The sequence below is a fragment of the Enhydra lutris genome, unplaced genomic scaffold (genome assembly GCF_002288905.1).
Source record: "Enhydra lutris kenyoni isolate GAN:26980312 unplaced genomic scaffold, ASM228890v2 scaffoldscaffold9, whole genome shotgun sequence".
NCBI classification, from domain to species: Eukaryota; Metazoa; Chordata; class Mammalia; order Carnivora; family Mustelidae; genus Enhydra; species Enhydra lutris.
This window is the reverse complement of record NW_019154093.1, coordinates 8,563,592-8,581,257: the sequence shown is the minus strand read 5'-3', so window position 1 is coordinate 8,581,257 and position 17,666 is coordinate 8,563,592. Positions and strand designations below refer to the sequence as shown.

General features: G+C 49.0%; 1 long non-coding RNA gene across 1 annotated transcript in view; it reads left to right on the top strand.

Moving 5' to 3' along the window:
- Positions 1-16,869, top strand: part of LOC111143456 — a 54,829-nt gene extending 37,960 nt beyond the window's left edge. The window contains exons 2-3 of the long non-coding RNA XR_002640330.1: positions 2,131-2,294; positions 16,820-16,869. This is a non-coding gene — a long non-coding RNA (uncharacterized LOC111143456). The remainder of the gene's footprint in view (positions 1-2,130; positions 2,295-16,819) is intronic.
- The last annotated feature ends 797 nt before the right edge of the window (positions 16,870-17,666 follow it).

The following is a 17,666-nucleotide window of genomic DNA, read 5'->3' as shown; positions in this document are numbered from 1 at the left end:
TCACCTCATCTGAGTCCTGGCCCTGGGTGGTGGTGGGGGGGGATGGAGAAAGCCGCTGAGTTTGTAAGACTCTGTAACTGATGGCTTGCATGTAGTGAGGGAGTCGGTGGTTGCGGAGGCTTCTGGGGTCATGGCCTAGAGCAGGGAGAGGCCAGGCCTGGAGAGGGGGAAGCAGGAGGAGCAGGGGCAGGTTTGTGGGGGAGGCTGATAAGCTCACTCTGGGGTATGCTGAGTTTTCAGGTGCCTGCGGGGCATGGATGGTGAGAGATTTCTAGTAGAGGGATGGGAATGTGGGTCTGTAACGTAGGTGGGAGCCAGAGGTGGAGAGATGGCCTTGATGGAGTCAAGCATAGAGTTGACTGTGACAGTACCTGGCACAGAGCACAGACTCAGCAATGCTTGGTAAGCAATATTGGCAGTCACAGGAGTGGACCTGGTCCCTCAGGGAGTGTATAGGTCTCTAGCAGGGAAATTTCAGACATCCCACGATATTCCCTGGGCCAGGGGACATTTGTGGATAGAGATTACTTTGGGGCCCCTTAGGTGACCCTGTGCTCCTCTTCATGTATCTGCCTTGTCTTCAAGGATGCTTGGGGCATAAATGCCTCTTTGAAGTGTTGAGGCCAGGGGTCAGGAGACCTCCTCCCCCTTCTCTGACTGTGAAGATGCCTGCTCTCCTGAGAAGTAGCTGCTTGGTAATCCCCTAGAGACCATGCCTGGTCATTAGTGCAAATGAGAGCATAACCTTCCACACCCAAATGGAGTTTTAAAATAACTCTTTTTTATTTTTTAAAAATGTAAAAAATTTTTATTTATTTATTTGAGAGAGAGAATGAGAGAGAGAGAGAGAGAGAGAGAGCATGAGAAGAGAGAGGTCATCAGGAGAAGCAGACTCCCTGCAGAGCAGGGAGCCCAATACAGGACTTGATCCCGGAACTCCAGGATCATGACCTGAGCTGAAGGCAGTTGCTTAACCAACTGAGGCACCCAGATGCCCCCCCAAAACCTCTTTTTTAAAAAAGATTTTATTTGAGAGAGAGAGAGAGAGAAAACATGAGCAAGGGGGAGGGTCAGAGGGAGAGGGAGAGGCAGACACCCAGCTGAGCAAGGAGCCCGATGCAGGACCATGTCAGGCCATGTGATAGGCTGTTAGGGACTCTGGGATCATGACCTGAGCCGAAGACGGACGCTTAACAGACTGAGCCACCCAGGTGCCCCTGAATGGAGTCTTAAAGATGACTTCACAGTTACAAATTCCTTTGAGCCCTCTGTGTTTCCTCATGAAGAAGAATGCCCAGGGTTCATTCAGGTCCCCATTTTACAGATGGAGACCGTGAGGCTCTGGGAGGTTAAATGACCAGCAGAGAGCTATACAGCTGGGCAGAGAAGGCTGGATTGAAAATCAGATCTACTTAAAACACACACACACACACACACACACACACTCTCTCTCTCCTAAACGTACAAGTCATATCATGTACTGTAGGCTTTCCTTAGATATATGATAATAAGGCAACATCAGAGTTATATAAATGGCTAGATTAATTAAGAACTTAGGTAATGGACACTATGTTTTATATTTAAACCTCACAACAATTTTATGAGGTAGGTTCTATCAGCCATCTATTGGCAAGAGTAACAAAGACAGTGAATGTCCAGTTCTGGCCATGGTGTGGGAAGAGGGCTCTTGCGTACATCACCGGGAGCGAGAATTGTTATGAAAGTTAAGGAACAAAATCAGCTGTAGCAATTACAATTTAAAATACAGTGCCCCTCTGATTCACAAATCCTCCCTTGGGAATCCATCTTAGGGGAGTAACAGCATCAGAACATAGAGATAAATGTATAAAGACATTCGTTACAGCACTGTTCGTAGTGATGAAAAGAAACAACTGGACACCCATCGAGAGGGACGTGGCCAAATAACCTGGCTGAGCTCCGCTGTGGTCACACCAGCGGGGAGGAGGGACTTCTGTCCACATGCACTGACCTGGCAGCTTGTCCCAGATATGTGACGTGAACAAAACGAGTTTGAAGTAATGCAAATCCCATTTTTTCATTCAACACATAAGTAGAAAGGAAGAAAAAGGGCAAGGAAGCTCACATGTGTTTTTGTGTGTGTTGGTATAGGCCTGGAAAATTATATGAGAGAATATGGCCTGTCTGTTGTGACCTCCAGGAAGTGAGATGGAAGGCAGGAGGGGGAGAAGATGAAGTCTTCAGACACAGCTATGATGCTCAACGGTTGCTACCTGTGAGTCACGGGTGGCTTCACAGAGGTGGTGACATTTGAGGTGAGTCTTAATGGGGGAATGAGGTTTGCCAGGCAGTTAAGTTGGGAGGGGATAGCATTTTAGGCAGAGGTGCCCATGGGAAAATGCCTGAGTGTGGGCCAAGTGCCAGTCTTGTGTGACTCTGTGGCTGCGCCCGTCCTGCTGGGCACCCCAGGTCTCTCTGAAGAGAGGTGCTCTGAACAGTGGACTGGCAGCACCCGGAGCAGGTGAGTGCGGGGAGGGGCAGAGGGAGAGGGAGAAGCAGACTCCCTGCTGAGCATGGAGGCTGACCCAGGGCTTGATCTCATGACCCTGAGATCATGACCTGAGCCCAAATCAAGTCGGAAGCCCAACCAACTGAGCCCTCACAGGTGCCCCTGGACCATCCAGTTCTTGCCATATATTGGAACATGGATTCAGGATCATGTGTTGCAAATGGATATTAGGTACAAAGGATGAAGGAGGGGTGAGGATGAGGGTGGCAGGGTACATGGGCAGGGGGGCTCTTTGTTGAGTCCTTCTCCTCTCCTTTAACTCTGGTTTCAGGGCTCTGCTTGCCCTCTCTCCCTCAGTGAGTGGGAGCAACCGCAGGCAGCAGAGGGCTGTTACCCAGGAGAGGAGGGCTGTGGGGTGGGTGCAGCTTCAGCGGCTACAGGGGGCTGGGGACAGACCGCAGAGGCTTTGAAGCTCCCCAACTCCCACCGGAGTCCCTCACTGGCTCCGGGTGTGTGCGCTGGGGACCCTGAGAGGGGCCCGTTAGTGGTGATGGAAAGAGCGCTGAGTTATTAATGGTGTTGGCCATTATAAGCTGCGCTAATGACCGTGATTGTGTGCATTGTAATTGTGTGTGTAATGAAAGCTCTGGCGATGAGTTAATAGGTCAGTTGTGATTTTGGTGACCATGGTAAGTGAGCCGCCACTCGATTCCTGTGTTAACAGACCTAGATTCCGCCTGGCACTGAGATGGGAGCTGTGAGGGCAGGAGAGGGCCTGGGGTTAAAGGGCAGCCCTGGTGTGTGTCTCTGCTCTGTATCTTCAGAGCTATGTGACTTGGCACCATGGCTTCATCTCTCTGAGCCTCAGCCTTGTCATCTAAAACTGGAGATGTTAGTACTGCAGTCCTGGAGAGCTGTGCGGATTAAGTGAGAGAACACACCTGAAATAGGCCACACCTGTCCACAGGTCCCTCGCTTCTCTTCTTTTTTCTTTCTTTCCTTCTTTTTTTTTTTTTTTAAAGATTTAATTATTTATTTGTTAAAGAGAGTACACACATGAGCAGGGGGAACGGCAGACAGAGGGAGAAACAGGCTCCCCTCTGAGCAAGGAGCTTGAGGTGGGACTCGATCCCAGGACTCTGGGATCATGACCTGAGCTGAGGGCAGACACTTAACTGACTGAGCCACCCAGGCATCCCACCTTGCTTCATTTCTCCAGCTGTGCTGGCCGCCCTGCTGTTCCAGGGACGGCCACACACGACCTTTGCCCTGGCTGGTCCCTCGGCTCTCATGCTCTCTTCCCAGACATTTGCAGCAGCCGGCTCGCCTCTCCTTCCAGCCAATCTCTGCTCAAATGTCACATCACCAGGGAGGCCCTCTCTGGTCCCCTTATCCCCTTATCAGCACCCCCACACTCTGTCGGCTTTATTTTTATTCACCGCTCTTGACATTTTATATATATAGTGGTTTATTACGTTATTATCTGTCTCTTCCTCTAGACTCTAAGTGTCACAAGAACAGTGACTGTTTTTGTTCATTGTCGAATCTCCAGCGCCTGGAATAGCACTGGCTCAGAGGAGACACTCAGGAAATATTGATTGCATAAATGAGGGAATAACCCCGCTACAGGCATCCCGTGTGCATTCCGTAAATGGTGGCCGGGTTAAAACCGTGGGAACAGATGAACAGGCACTGGTGCGATCAAGGTCTTTATGGTGCCGCTTCTCTCCGAAGGCTGCCTCTTCCCAGAAAACCTCGGAGCAGCTGGTGTTCTGCCCGACTCCCCTCATGTGCCCCCCGCCTCCCCCGCCACCCCGCTCTGGTCACCGAGAGGGATGACCACAAAGCGGGTAATGACCTTGGACAGGGCTTCACACCACACTGTGGAGAGTGATACACCAAACCTGGGGTGTGGCGTGTCAGCAAGGGCTGAGAAGGAGCAGCCACGAGCAGGGGGGGATCTTAGGAATCCTTGGGCCAGACCCCTGGATTCCATCGAGGATCTCTTCAAAAGGGATGCGTGCTCGTGTGTGTGTTGTGCTTGTGTGTGACTGTGATAAATCATCGTGAGTGTGTGTGTGTCCTGTGTGGGCTTGCTTGTGCGTGTTGAGTGTATAATTATCATGTGTGCACTGTGCCCGAGTGTGCTGGTTGTAGGCATGTGTGGCAGGGATGGCAGCGGGTGTCGGTGTGTGAGTGTGAGTGCGTGTGAGTTTGTTGTGTGCCTTTGCTCAAGGGGTGGCGTTGATGAAGTTTGTGGGGCTGCGTGTGAGTGAGGGGGTCTGCACGTGTTGTGTGTGTGTATGTTCTGGTTGTGGGGGAGCACACAAGGCTTATGGGGGGCTGGCCATTGCATGAAGGTGTCTGTTCACACAGTTCTGTGATGAGCTGATTAAGGCTATCTGCGGCCTGGTGCAGTTTGTCCGTCAAGCTTTCCCCTCGTCCCCCTTGAGACTTCTGCTACCAAAGATACCAGTTGTATCATTTTGCTTGTGTTTGCGTAACAAGATATCCCGACACAGAGCTGTGGAGAAAGAGGAGGGTCTCTTGGGAAGATTTCTGCTGATTGCCACTGTTTCAGTAGAAACACAGTTATTTCACAAGGCCGGCTGACAGTGTTGGAAATAGCCGAGTGCCGAGCTGGAGCGACGGGGACCACATCCCATTTGATCCTAATTGGTTTGATGATGATAATTGTTGCATTGCAGACGGTGTGACTATCTCCTAATTTAATATAATCAATAAGGTAACAACAGCTCAATGCAAATGAGATGTGGGGAACCATGGGGCCTTTTGTAAGTCGTGTTCTTAATACATTTTCCTAATTAGCTGTAACAGGGCTCCCTTATCCCGGCGTGCGGGGGAAGTGATCACTGCGATGCCGTACTTCCTCCAGACCTTCACTTTTGGAGAGGCTCGGGAAAGGCTTATCAAATGCTTCCTTGGGGTCAGCTGACATGGAGGCAGCGTGGTTGACGGGGTTGCTGATGGTTCAACAGACACCTGCCCTTGTTGGTGACCCCAGTGGGAACCTCTGCATTGTCCCTGCCTCTTCCGTCTGATGGGGAGGTGCTCTAGGGCAGGGACTGGCCTTCCATTGTGAGACGGTCGCTGCATCATTCAGGGACGCATGTCTCTCTCACTGAGTCAAGGCTCCCACTGCTGCTGCTGGTCTGGTGTTTTGCTTATTGGACGGGGGCCCTGCCGAGGGGTGGGAGGGGCTCTCTTCCAGCAAGTGAGCATCCCCCTCCAGAGCTGAGCTCTGATTCTCAGACCCTGGGTATGTGTGTGTGTGTGTGTGTGTGTGTGTATGGTGTGTCACAGGCAGTGAGGCAGAAATGCAGCATGTCCGCAGGGCAGGGCTTACTGGAGGGCTTTGGAAGGAACTCTGGATCCATACTGCCCGGCTTCCGTTCTCCCCACCACCACCTTCTAGCTGTGTGACCTTGGACAAGTGACTTGACCTCCATGCCTCAGCTTCTTCATTCTATAAATGGACAAAATAATAGTCCCTACCAGAAGTCTCTTTTTTTTTTTTTTTTTAAGATTTTATTTATTTGACAGAGAGAGAGAGATCACAAGTAGGCAGAGAGGCAGGCTGAGAGAGAGAGAGAGGGGAAAGCAGGCTCCCCGCCAAGCAGAGAGCCCGATGCGGGGCTCGATCCCAGGACCCTGAGATCATGACCTGAGCTGAAGGCAGAGGCTTAACCCACTGAGCCACCCAGGCATCCCACCCAGAAGTCTCTTTTGAGATTTATTTTTTAAAAGGATTTTATTTGTTCATTTGAGAGTGAGGGAGAAAGAGAGCTTGAGCAGGGGGCGGGGCCGGGGGGGGGCATAAGCAGACTCTCCGTGGAGCCCTGCATGGTCAGGGCTCCATCCCAGGACCCTGAGATCAAGACCTGAGCAGAAGTCAGATGCTTACAGCGGAGCCACCCAGGCGTCCCCTCTTGTGAGATTTAAATGGCGTAATATCTTCATTCATTTTAGTATTTATTAGAAGAAAATGAGTTTCTTAGTCTCCTTAGCCGTGTTCGAGTGTCTACTAGCCACATATAGCTGGAGTATTGGACCGAGCAGATGTCCTCTGTCATTTCTGTGTCATTTCCATCATATGAGAAGTTCTGTTGACTAGTGCCGCTGCAGACCTCTGACCCAATGAGCTGAGCAGCTCCCGGGAGCCTGCCCGTCCCCGGATCTCAGTGTGGGTGCCCCTGGGTTCTCCCAGCTCTAACTCAGTGCTCTATGCAAATGTATCTCCTGCTGGCCGAAAGAATCCAGCTCTGGGCCATGTCTTGTGACGGCCCCCACACCTGACGCCCAGGCCTGGGAGTCCCCCGGGGGTGGTTGCACCAGATGGCCTGGGAGTCATTAAGGCAAGGCTGTGTGTGTGCACAGGCTCCTGTGCACATGGATGCTTAGGCGGGGGTCATGTGCTGTGATCATCGTTTTGAAGCTGTCCATGGGGAAGTAACAAATGGCATCCCCACCCAGGAGTCCTCCAGTGGAGTCCCCCTCATAAATCAGTGTGAAAGGCTCCCAGTCCCTGCTGAATGGTCCTGCGGTCCCTCAACTAAGTGACCCAAGGGCTGTGGGGCTGCATGGTCTCACCTCCCACCATCCCTTCCCTGGCTCTCTGCACCTTGTGGGCCCTGTGCAGCAGCCGCAGGCCCCAGTCCTGGCTCGAATAACCAGTGGTCTGATCTGAAAGGAATCACCTTTTCTGTTTAGGCCTTAATTTTCTCATCTGTAAAGTTGGGGGAAGAAAAGGAATGTTACATAACTTCAAAGCCCTTTAGAAATGTAATATTTGAGATTTCCAATCAGTTCCACCTTCCAGTCCCAAGGAAAAAAATCACAGGACTGTGGGTCCGGGGCAGTGGGGACACGGGAATCACCTTGTTACACATTCAGATATCCAGGCCCCTTCTAGATCTGTTGCTCTGGGGTCTTGGTGGGTGATGACTGTGCATTTTCCTTGCATTTTCCCCAGTAATTCTCGTGCACTGTAATGCTTGAGACTTTTGGCCTGAGGGTGCATTCTGTATCTCCAGTGCCCCTGCTGGTGAAGAGGAAATGGCTGGGGTCCTGGGTAGAGGGAGGGGGTTGAGTGAAGAGGTGGGGTTGTCCAGGGTGCCCTAGTCCAAAGCCAAGCTCTAGACCGTTTGGCAAACTGGGAGTGAGGCCTAGCTCGGAACAGAAGCTCTGACGAGAGATCTGGTGGACCAGAGGAGCAGGGGGCATGAGAGGACTTCCTTTGAGGTAGGATTGCTTCTCTGGGTTTCTGGAAACAAGACCTGGTCCTGTTGGAAGGGGTGGTAGTAACTAGGTAAGAGGGATGTAGTTACCAGTGGGGTTAAAATGCACAGGCTTTGGGGGCACCTGGGGGGCTAAGTCTGTTAAGCGTCTGCCTTCCGCTCAGGTCATGAACCCAGGGGCCTGGGATCGAACCTTGAATCTGGCTCTCTGCTCGGTGGGGAGTTGGCTTCTCCCTTCATCCCTTCCCCTGCTTGAGTGCTCTCTCTCTCTTTCTCAAATAACATCTTTAAATTTCACAAGCTTTGGAGCCACACCAAACTGGGCTCAAATCCTCAAAGCCCTTGAGCCACATGACCTTGGGCAGTGAATTTAAGCTCATCTGGAGAATGGCGACAGTACTGTCTGCCTCACAGGATTAATTCAGGCAGCATGTGTGAAAGCTCCCGACACATGGAAATACTCCCATGCTCTCCTTTACCATCTAGCTTCCAGAATCCTCCTTGACCAGGCTCAGAGTAATGTGGAGGCCCAGAGAGGGTTCGGAGAGTAACCTTGACTCCCCTTTGGGCCATGTTGTGTAGTTTACCCCACATTCATGCCCATGATCTCATGATGGCCCTGTGGCACCCTGACAGAAACACCGAGGTGTGGAGAAATTTGGCAACTTGGTCAGGGTCATGCACGGGGACATCAGGAAAGGGAAGGGGTACACATCTGTCCTCACTGTGGCCACGGTGCTGAAGTTGGCCACCTGTGAGCTGCTGGGGACAGCTCTTCTGAACTCCCCAAAGACAGTGCATTTGTGGGGCAAAGTGGGGGAGGGCGGAGCTGCAGGGAGACAGCTGGCGAACTTGCACTTGGGCTGGGCTCCCGCTCAGCAGTAAGTTTCCTTTGTCAGGGAAGCCTTACTCAGCCATCCGTCTAGGGTACTCTGGTAGGAGTGGAGTGTGGGGAGGGGTGGGTCTTCTCCTGCCTCAGATCTTGCAGCCTGGTTTTCTGGGTACGGGGCCCAAGTCCCAGTGCCTCTCCCTGTGATGTATTTATCAGCTCTGTTCTCAGGAACTGAGTGGGAATGGGGCTGCCGGGTTGCGAGAGGCTGGGGCGAACAGACCACAAACACAGGCAGCAGGTAACGGAAGTAGCTGCATAGTTCCGGGCAGGTAGCCGACCCACGTGGCAGCCCAGGGCAGCCTGGTCATGAACTGGGGTGGGCTGGAGGGGGTCATGGTCAGGCAGGAAGCAGAGCTGCGCAGGCACCTGGCTCTGGAGTTGGCTGAGGTCAGACAGGATGCAGGCTGAGCTGAGGGCCTCAAGGCCACCAGCACCATAAACAACTCTCTAGGCATTCTGGTGTTGGGCCCACTGCAGACTTTTCTCCCCAGGCTCCCTTAACACTCCTGCTCCCCACCCTGCTCCCCTGGCTCTCTGGCTGTTAAAGGGCCTTTGCAAACCCCTTTCTGAGCTTGGTCCCTGAGAAGGCCTCCAACAGCTCTCAAGCTCATTTTCAGAGGGACGCCCATGAATTTGACCTTCCTGGAAGGTTTTCTGAAGGGCTTCAGGTTCTTCAAGGGCCCACTTTATTGGTGGGTGATCCTTGTAATCTTCTGGGGTCCCCACATTTTTAGTCCAGTGCTCAGGCCTGGTCAGGGACTCAGTGGGCTCTGAGTTGGAGGGACTCTGCCTCTCAGCCAGTCACGCAGCCCGTCCCCTCCAGTCCCCGCTGCCCTATACCAGCTCTTCTCCTCACCTCCTCATTTTCCTCTCCTTTTGCCTGTGACCGCTTGAGTGAATCAGGGCTGAAGATCAGAAGTCACGGTGGAGAAGCTGTTCCCACTAATGAGCTCTCCAGGGCCGCAGGCAGTCCCTCCCCCTGCCCCGCCCTGCCCTGTTCACTTATTTATGACAAATGCCGGAGGAAGAAGAACCAATCAGCATTTGGAGGGAAGAAGGGCAGGAGAGGGTGACTCAGAGAATTTGCATGGAGGCAAAGTGAGGAGTGTGAAACGTTATCATTTTTCTCAGCATAATATCCTCTAGTCCAAATTCCTCTTGTTGTGGATGAACTTTCACACCCAGGGGGGTGAAGTGGCTTCCCAAACCCACCCGGCCAGTGAGGACCACACCAAGAACTGGAGTCTCTGTCTTTTGGTTCGCAGTCTGGCAAGGTTTCCACAGTAGAACTTCTTTGGGTGCATTTATTTTGAAAACCGAAATGAGGTCTCTGTTTCAATTTGACAACTTGGCATTTTTTTTTTTTTTTTTTTTTTTGGTCTGTCAACACTTTGATAAATTTAGAAGAAACGGATCTATTTTGGCACGTCTGGGGACTAGCAAAAAGGATCAGGATTGCCACTGTGATGATCATCACTCTGCCCCCTTAAAACAAAATGGCAGTCGGCACAAACATTTTCAAGGACACCTGCTGTCTTTAATTTGTAATGATTTCTTTTTTTTTTTTTTTTTAGATTTTATTTATTTATTTGACAGACAGAGATCACACAAGTAGGCAGAGAGGCAGGCAGAGAGAGAGGGGGAAGCAGGCTCCCTGCTGAGCAGAAAGCCCGATGCGGGGTTCGATCCCAGGACCTTGAGATCATGACCTGAGCTGAAGGCAGAGGCTTTAACCCACTGAGCCACCCAGGCGCCCCTGTAATGGATTTCAACATCATTTGGCTGGGGGCTGCGGATGTGCCTACACTGAATGTGACCCGTGGATCAGAGTCATTGTTCCTTCCACAGGTGCATTGCTTGTTCCACTGTTGACCAGACAAGCAGAGAAGGTGGTTAAGATCGTCGGTATTCTGAGCGTTCGTTACTCTCATTGCTATTTATGATGATGCAGAGGGAGGCATCTGGTGCTTAGAGTTTTGGGGGGACATGTGCATGTCCCCCCAAGGAGGGACTTTTCCCAAAAGGAGAAGCAGAGCATGGGATGGTCCACATAAAGCCTGGCATCCTGAGGCCCACAAATCTCCTTTCCCATTCCTCTAGCCACTTCCCTCTCACCATCAAACTCAGGAGGACTGGGCATACTTGAAGGTCCCAGACCAGAAGAATCCAGAGAGGCTGTTTAGAAATGATTTGGATCCATTTCGTTCTTGTACAGAACCACTTCCAAAGGCCACAGGGTAAACTTCTCTCTAGAGCCTTGGAGGCTGTCCCTGGGGGTCACTGTGGGAGTCTTAGTACACACAGTCTTAGTACTTTGCAGGAGTTGGGGAGGAGGCAACACGAGCCTGAGTTTAGTAGCCTGAGTGCTGGAGTATAGTCCACAAGTGCTTTCAATCATTTCTTATCCCTTGCATTCCTTTGCCTCAATTCTCCATATCAAGGTAGCTTCTTAAAATTTTACTTCCTCGTGCTTATTATGTGTCAGGTACTCTTCTGAATACTAGATGTCCTAACTCAGTCTTGGTAGTAACTCTACGGGATGGGAACTGTTATCATCCTTATTTTATAGGTGAGGAAGCTGAGGCATAGAGAGGGTAAATATTTTGTCCAAGGTCATACACAATGTGAACAGCAGAGCTGAGACCCAAACTTGGCATTCTACCTCCAGAGTCTGTTTTTTTGAGCTACTATACTGCATGCCAAACCAATGAGGCACTGAATTTAGTTTTTCCTCCAGATTCTGCCCTCAGGTGGATCACCTTACCCCGCCCATCCATTCATTCTTCTATCCATCCATACATCCATCCATCCACCCACCCACCATTTCACTCAACAAATACTTATTGAATACATCTGCTATGTGCCCACCATTCTGCCAGGTGATGGAGCAAAACCAGACACAGTCCTTGCTGTCCCAGAGCTGGCAGACTTGGAGAGCAGATAGATGGATCACACATTAACACACCAATTCGCGGATATTTACAACTGACCATCAGTGCTCTGGACGAAAGGGACACGGCTCTATGTGTCACAGCTTATGAGCCAGGGCTGCCAACCCAGGTCCCTGTGTCTCATTTCCCAGCTCTGACCCAGACCCTCAACCCACATGTGATGCAGTTTCCCAAGCCTAATAGTTGCTGGCGGCTTCCATCAAATTCCCATTGTAATGTCCAAAGCATCTTCCTAACCTCTTACAGTTTCCTGAGGTGGAAACTGTGTGTGTGTATGGCCAATTCTGGCTGTGCAACCAGGACAATGAAGGCAAGAGGGTTTTTTTATTTTTGTGCCTTTGCTGGTCCCCCAAACCTTCCCTGCTTACTTGATTACAGACAGCATTACTTCCCTTCATCTTCAGCAATGGTCAAAACCTTTTGGGGAGCATGGATCTTTTTGAGAGATTGACAAAAATTAAGAACATTTTTTGAGAAAAAAAAAATGCCTCCCTGGATTTCTGAGCTGCCCAATACTCAAAAGTAGCCCCAGATTTGCATCTCAGATCTGGAAGATACTTTTTTTTTAAAAGCTAAGTGGATTATAATGGCTGAGTAGACAGAAGATATCCCCAGAAGTTCACTTCGTACTAAGATGTGGATGCTTCGTCTTCCTCACCCCAGCAGAATCCACTTGTATCTCATTACTCTCTTTCATCTTGAGCAGTGAGTGAAGGCTTTTTTGGCCATGGCTGTCTTTGAGAGACTGACAAACACTAAACATCTCCTTTGAGAAAAATGTACGTATTTATTTATTTATTTAAAAATTTTATTTATTTATTTGACAGAGAGAGAGAGAGAGAGAGAGAGAGACAGTGAGAGAGGGAACACAGGCAGGGGGAGTGGGAGAGGGAGAAGCAGGCTTCCCGTTGATTAGGGAGCTGATGTGGGGCTCGATCCCAGAACCCTGGGATCATGACCTGAGCCGAAGGCGGATGCTTAATGACTGAGCCACCCAGGAGCCCCCAAAATGCACATATTTAGAATAATTTGTGTGTAATCCCAAGGTGTTTATACTCCTCCTGTAGCTCATCTGTGGGTCCCAGGTGAGGAACTTCTTTTTTCTTTTAATTTTTAAAAAAGATTTTATTTATTTATTTGACAGACAGAGATCACAGAGAAGCAGGCAGAGAAAGAGGAGGAAGCAGGCTCCCTACTGAGCAGAGAGCCCGACGCGGGGCCCGATCCCAGGACCCTGAGATCAGACCTCAGCCGAAGGCAGAGGCCTTAACCCACTGAGCCACCCAGGCGCCCCCCAGGTGAAGAACTTTTAATCTGAAAGATGCCCTTTCTTAGTCTTTATGGCTTCTAGTGTCTTTTGACATGACCCTGAATGCTTAGGTATTATTCATATTCCAGCAGCTGGTCGGCATCTGAGGGAGTCCATGGGTTTCCCAGGAGGGGTTTCTAAGATGTCATTCAGATGCTAGGGAGCAGCCCAAGAGATGGAGTTAACTGGTACTCCTCTAGGTTCCACTAGCTGGAGATCCAAAGAACACTGGTGGTCCGCTTCCTGGCTCCCAACTCTAACTACGCCCTCCCCTGTGCAACCGCTGCTCTCAAGTGAGGCACCCGAGGCTCATCTTAGTTAATTCTCGGCAGGAAATCTAAGTGTGTATTGCAGGGAAAACAAGTGTGAGATACATGTACGACTTTCTCGAACCAGCATCCATGACAGACGTTGCTAATCAATCAGAGTTTTCTTTCCCATTGGGCCCAGATATGGTCTTATAATCTTTTCAAATAACAATTTTGGTAGACACCAGCAATCCATCAGTGTTGGCATGTAGGATGTAATGTATTTACCATCCTGGATGCGGGGGGTGGAGGGAAATATGGGCTGGGCACTTGGGATCTAGACTCCCTTCTTGCCAGTCTAGGGTCTCAGACCCCACATCCCAGCTGACTTAGAGCTCCAGGCCTCCGTTGGTCTTGGAGAATCCCCAGACATCATCATCTGGTTGGCCAGCCTACCCTGGGGCTGACCAGAGTCTTTCTGTATTCCCCTGAATTAATTTACACATTCTCCAGCTAAAATGTCTTAACACACTTAAGAAAAGTCAGTAAGGGTGAATATTTATGCTTTATTAATGGTTGGCTATCAACTTCATGTCCCACAGTCAAAAACTAGCCTTTTGTTTGTTTATATTAAAAAAATACAAGAATTTCTATGTCTGTTTTACATCAACTGCATTTTCTTTCTTTCTTTCTTTCTTTCTTTCTTTCTTTCTTTCTTTCTTTTTTTTTACTTTTTGACCCCTTCTACTCCCTTACTCTGGCAACCACCAGTCTGTTTTCTGTATCTATACACTTGGTTTTTGTTTTGTTTTTGATTTTTAGATTCCACATATGGTAAGATAATATAATATTTGTCTTTCTCTGACTTATTTCACTTAGCGTAATGTCCATCCAGGTTGTTGCAAGTGAGATTTCATTGCTTTTTATGGCTGAGTAATATTCCATCGTGCACATGTACCATAATTTCTTTGTCCATTCATTCATCAGTGGACACTTAAGTTGCTTCCCTATCTGTTGTAAATAATGTTGCAGAGAATGATGTGCTTTTGCAAATAATGCTGCAAAGAACATGGGAGGACGTGTATCTTTCTGAGTTAAGTGTTTTCATTTTCTTTGTATAAATACTCAAAAGTGGAATTACTGGAATTACTGGTAGTTCCATTTTTAAGCTTTTGAGGAACCTCCATACTGTTTTCCATAATGGTTGGACCAGTTTGCATTCTCACCAACGGTGCACTAGGGTTCCCTTTTCTCCACTTCCTCACCAACACTTGTTACTTTTTGTCTCTTTAGTAAGAGCCAAAGGTGAGGTGATAATCTCTCTTTTGGTTTTGACTTATATTTCCCTGATGATGCATGATGTTGGGCATCTTTTCATGTGTCTGTGGGTCATCTGTAGATCTTTGGGAAAGTGTCTATTTAGATCTTCTACCTATTTTTTAAAAAGGATTTTACTTATTTATTTGATAGAGACACAGCACAGCTGGAGAGGTAACACAACAGAGGGAGTAGGAGAGAGAGAAGCAGGCTCCCTGCTGGACCTTGGGATCATGACCTGAGCCGAAGGCAGACACTTAATGATTGAGCCACCCAGGTGTCCCAGATCTTCTGCCCATTTTTATTTTATTTATTTATTTTTAAAAAGATTTTATTTATTTATTTGACAGACAGAGATCACAAGCAGGCAGAGAGGCAGGCAGAGAGAGGGGGAGGAGGAAGCAAGCTCCCTGCTGAGCAGAGAGCCAGACTCGGGGCTCAATCCCAGGACCCTGGGATCACGACCGGACCGGAGCTGAAGGCAGAGGTTTTAACCCACTGAGCCATCCAGGAGCCCCTTCTGCCCATTTTTAATGACATTATTTGTTTCTTTGCTGTTAAGTTGTTCGGCATCTTTTTTCCCCTCTGGCCAGCCCAGCCCCAAGCCAGAAACCCAAGTTGAACACTTCATTTTCTCTCTCTGGAACTGTCAAGAATGTTTACATTCTTACAACTCCTGAATCCATGCTCCATACCTCTTCAAGCATACATGCGTCATATCATCCCCTTTTTAAAATCCTTCAGTTCTTTAAAAGAGGAAATACACTTTTTTTTTTTTTTAAAGTAGGCTCCATGCCCAGTGTGGAGCTTGACTCCATAACCCTGAGATCAAGTGTTGCATGCCCTACTGACTGAGCCAGGCAGGCACCCCCCGCAATGCTTTTGGAAATCTGCATTTTTAACCATTGCATGTACAGCCATTTACAACGTGGCCCTGCCTTCTTTTCTAGTTTCCCTCCTCACCATTCTCTGGTGCTCTGACAAATTCTTACAAGGCATCATTTCCTGATACTCTGGGCTTTCACAAACATCCTCAACCTAGCTCATGCTGTCCTTCCTGTTTGGAATACTTCCCCACACCCACCCAGCCCTTTCCTCTACCGGCTGAACTCCTACTTTTCTTTCAATACCCTTCTCAAATGTATTCAGGTATGCTGCGTGTCTGCTCGGTGAAACCCTCTCTGTCCCACGCTGGGTTGACGATTCCATTGCCCCCTCCCTCCTGAGCTCACCGTGCATATCTCTATTCTGGTACATATTACTCTGTCTAGTAATTGCTTGTTTACATGTGGGATGGTATCAGAAGCACGCCAGTGTGCTGGCATCCAACCCAAGACAAGGCACAGAGCGGGGACCTTGTTGACATGCGCTGCGTGTGACTTGTGGTGGCAAAGACCCCTAGCCTTCTCTTCCTGTGCCCCAAGGCAGCATTTGCTCTATTACCCTATCTTGCCAAGTGAAAGCAGCCTTCGTCTTTTAAATGATGGCTTTCCTCTTCCTTGCAGAAAGGGCACCTCATTGAAATTCACCAGGAATGGGCAGTTTCTGACATGAGTCTCTTGGCTGGTCATAGATACAGCTGCCAACACTGGTGCTCTTGGAGACAGAAGGGTTTTTGATCATGAACTGCAAGGATACTTTTTACCACTAAATTTAGACCCCTAGGGAAAAACAGCCTTTTCCCTTTCTCCACTGGCCTCTCTCAGGCCCTTCTGGCTCCTCCCTCCACTTTTTTTCTTTTCTTTTCTTTTTTGGTTCATGAGGCTGGGGAAGTGAGAGGGCTGCGAGCCCCCCCAGTGATGGTGGAAATGGGTTGTGAGAGAAGCTTGCTCACTGTGGTTTGGGGAAGAGCTGGTTGGGTGGGAGGGGGATGGAAGCTTTCACTTAGAGCTCAGTCAGTGCAGGTGACTCTCAACTGTATCTTAAAAAAAAATTTTTTTTATTTGTTTGTTTTAGAGAGAGAGAGCTTCAGGGGAGGGGCAGAGGGAGAGCAAGAGAGAATCCCAAGCAGACTTTGCTGCTGAGCGTGGAGTCTAACATGGTGCTGAGATCACAACCTGAGCCAAAATCAAGAGTCTGATGCTCAACTGACTGAACCACTGTGGTGCCCCTCTCATCTGTATCATTTGATAAACATGGATGATGGGCTCCTCGGTGAGCCCAAGGTGATCCAGAGGCTCAAGGCAAGATGGTGACCTTGGAAATAACAATAAACATAACATTAGTAAGAAGAATATATCACCATGTAGCCCTGACTCTGTGCTAGGTACTGCTCTAAATGCTTTTCATATATTAGCTGCTTTGGGTTCTTAGCACAACCTTTTGTGGTGAGTTTATTATTATCCCTATTTTACAGATGAGAAAATGGAGGCCACAGAGAAATTATCACCTCATGCAGTTCTCTGGGTAAATGGGGAAACTAAGGCTGGCCCAGACACCACTGGAAGGAGGTCATGGATGAGACTGTATTATGAGTATAAGAAGAAGAGGAACATTGGAAATCCCAAGGACATTCTGGCTGTAGCCTTGAGAGAATTATTTTATTTCTCCAAACCTATTCTTTCTTATCTAAACAGTAGGATAATTATGCCTTATTGGAAGCTTCAATGCAGGGACCAGGTGAACTCATAAAAGTAAAATGCCTAGCGTATGAGAGATAATCAATAAACAGTAGCTGTCATTATTAATTACCTAATTGCTCCCTTTTTTGTGCTCTTTCTGTTTTAGATGCTTTCTTTCCAGAGCCTTATCAGACTATTTTAATGATCTTATCATGTATCTGTCTTGCTGTTATATTCTGAGCCACTCAAAGGCAATAGTCAGCTCTCACCCACTTCTGAGCTCTTTAGTTGACAGATGGGAGGTTCCATATGAAGGGTTGAAAGGAAGCTGTTTGCCCAAGTGGACAAGCTAATAAGTGCAAGAGCCCAGGTCCCTCCCCAAGATGTTGTGCAGACTTGTATGATCTGTGATCCATGGTCAAGGAGGTGGGTGGTGGAAGACACCATCAAGGACCTGTGCCTGCCTTCATGGGAAGTTGCAGGTGGCTGGGGCATGTAAGAAGGAAAATGGGGTTGGTAGTCAATGAGCTGTTCTGAGCCTGAGCTCATAGGCTCAGCAAGGAGGGTCTCTACAGAAGATGGACAAGACAGGGCCTAGTGAGCAGTGAGATGTGGAGGTGAACAAAAGGGAGGAGTCCAGCT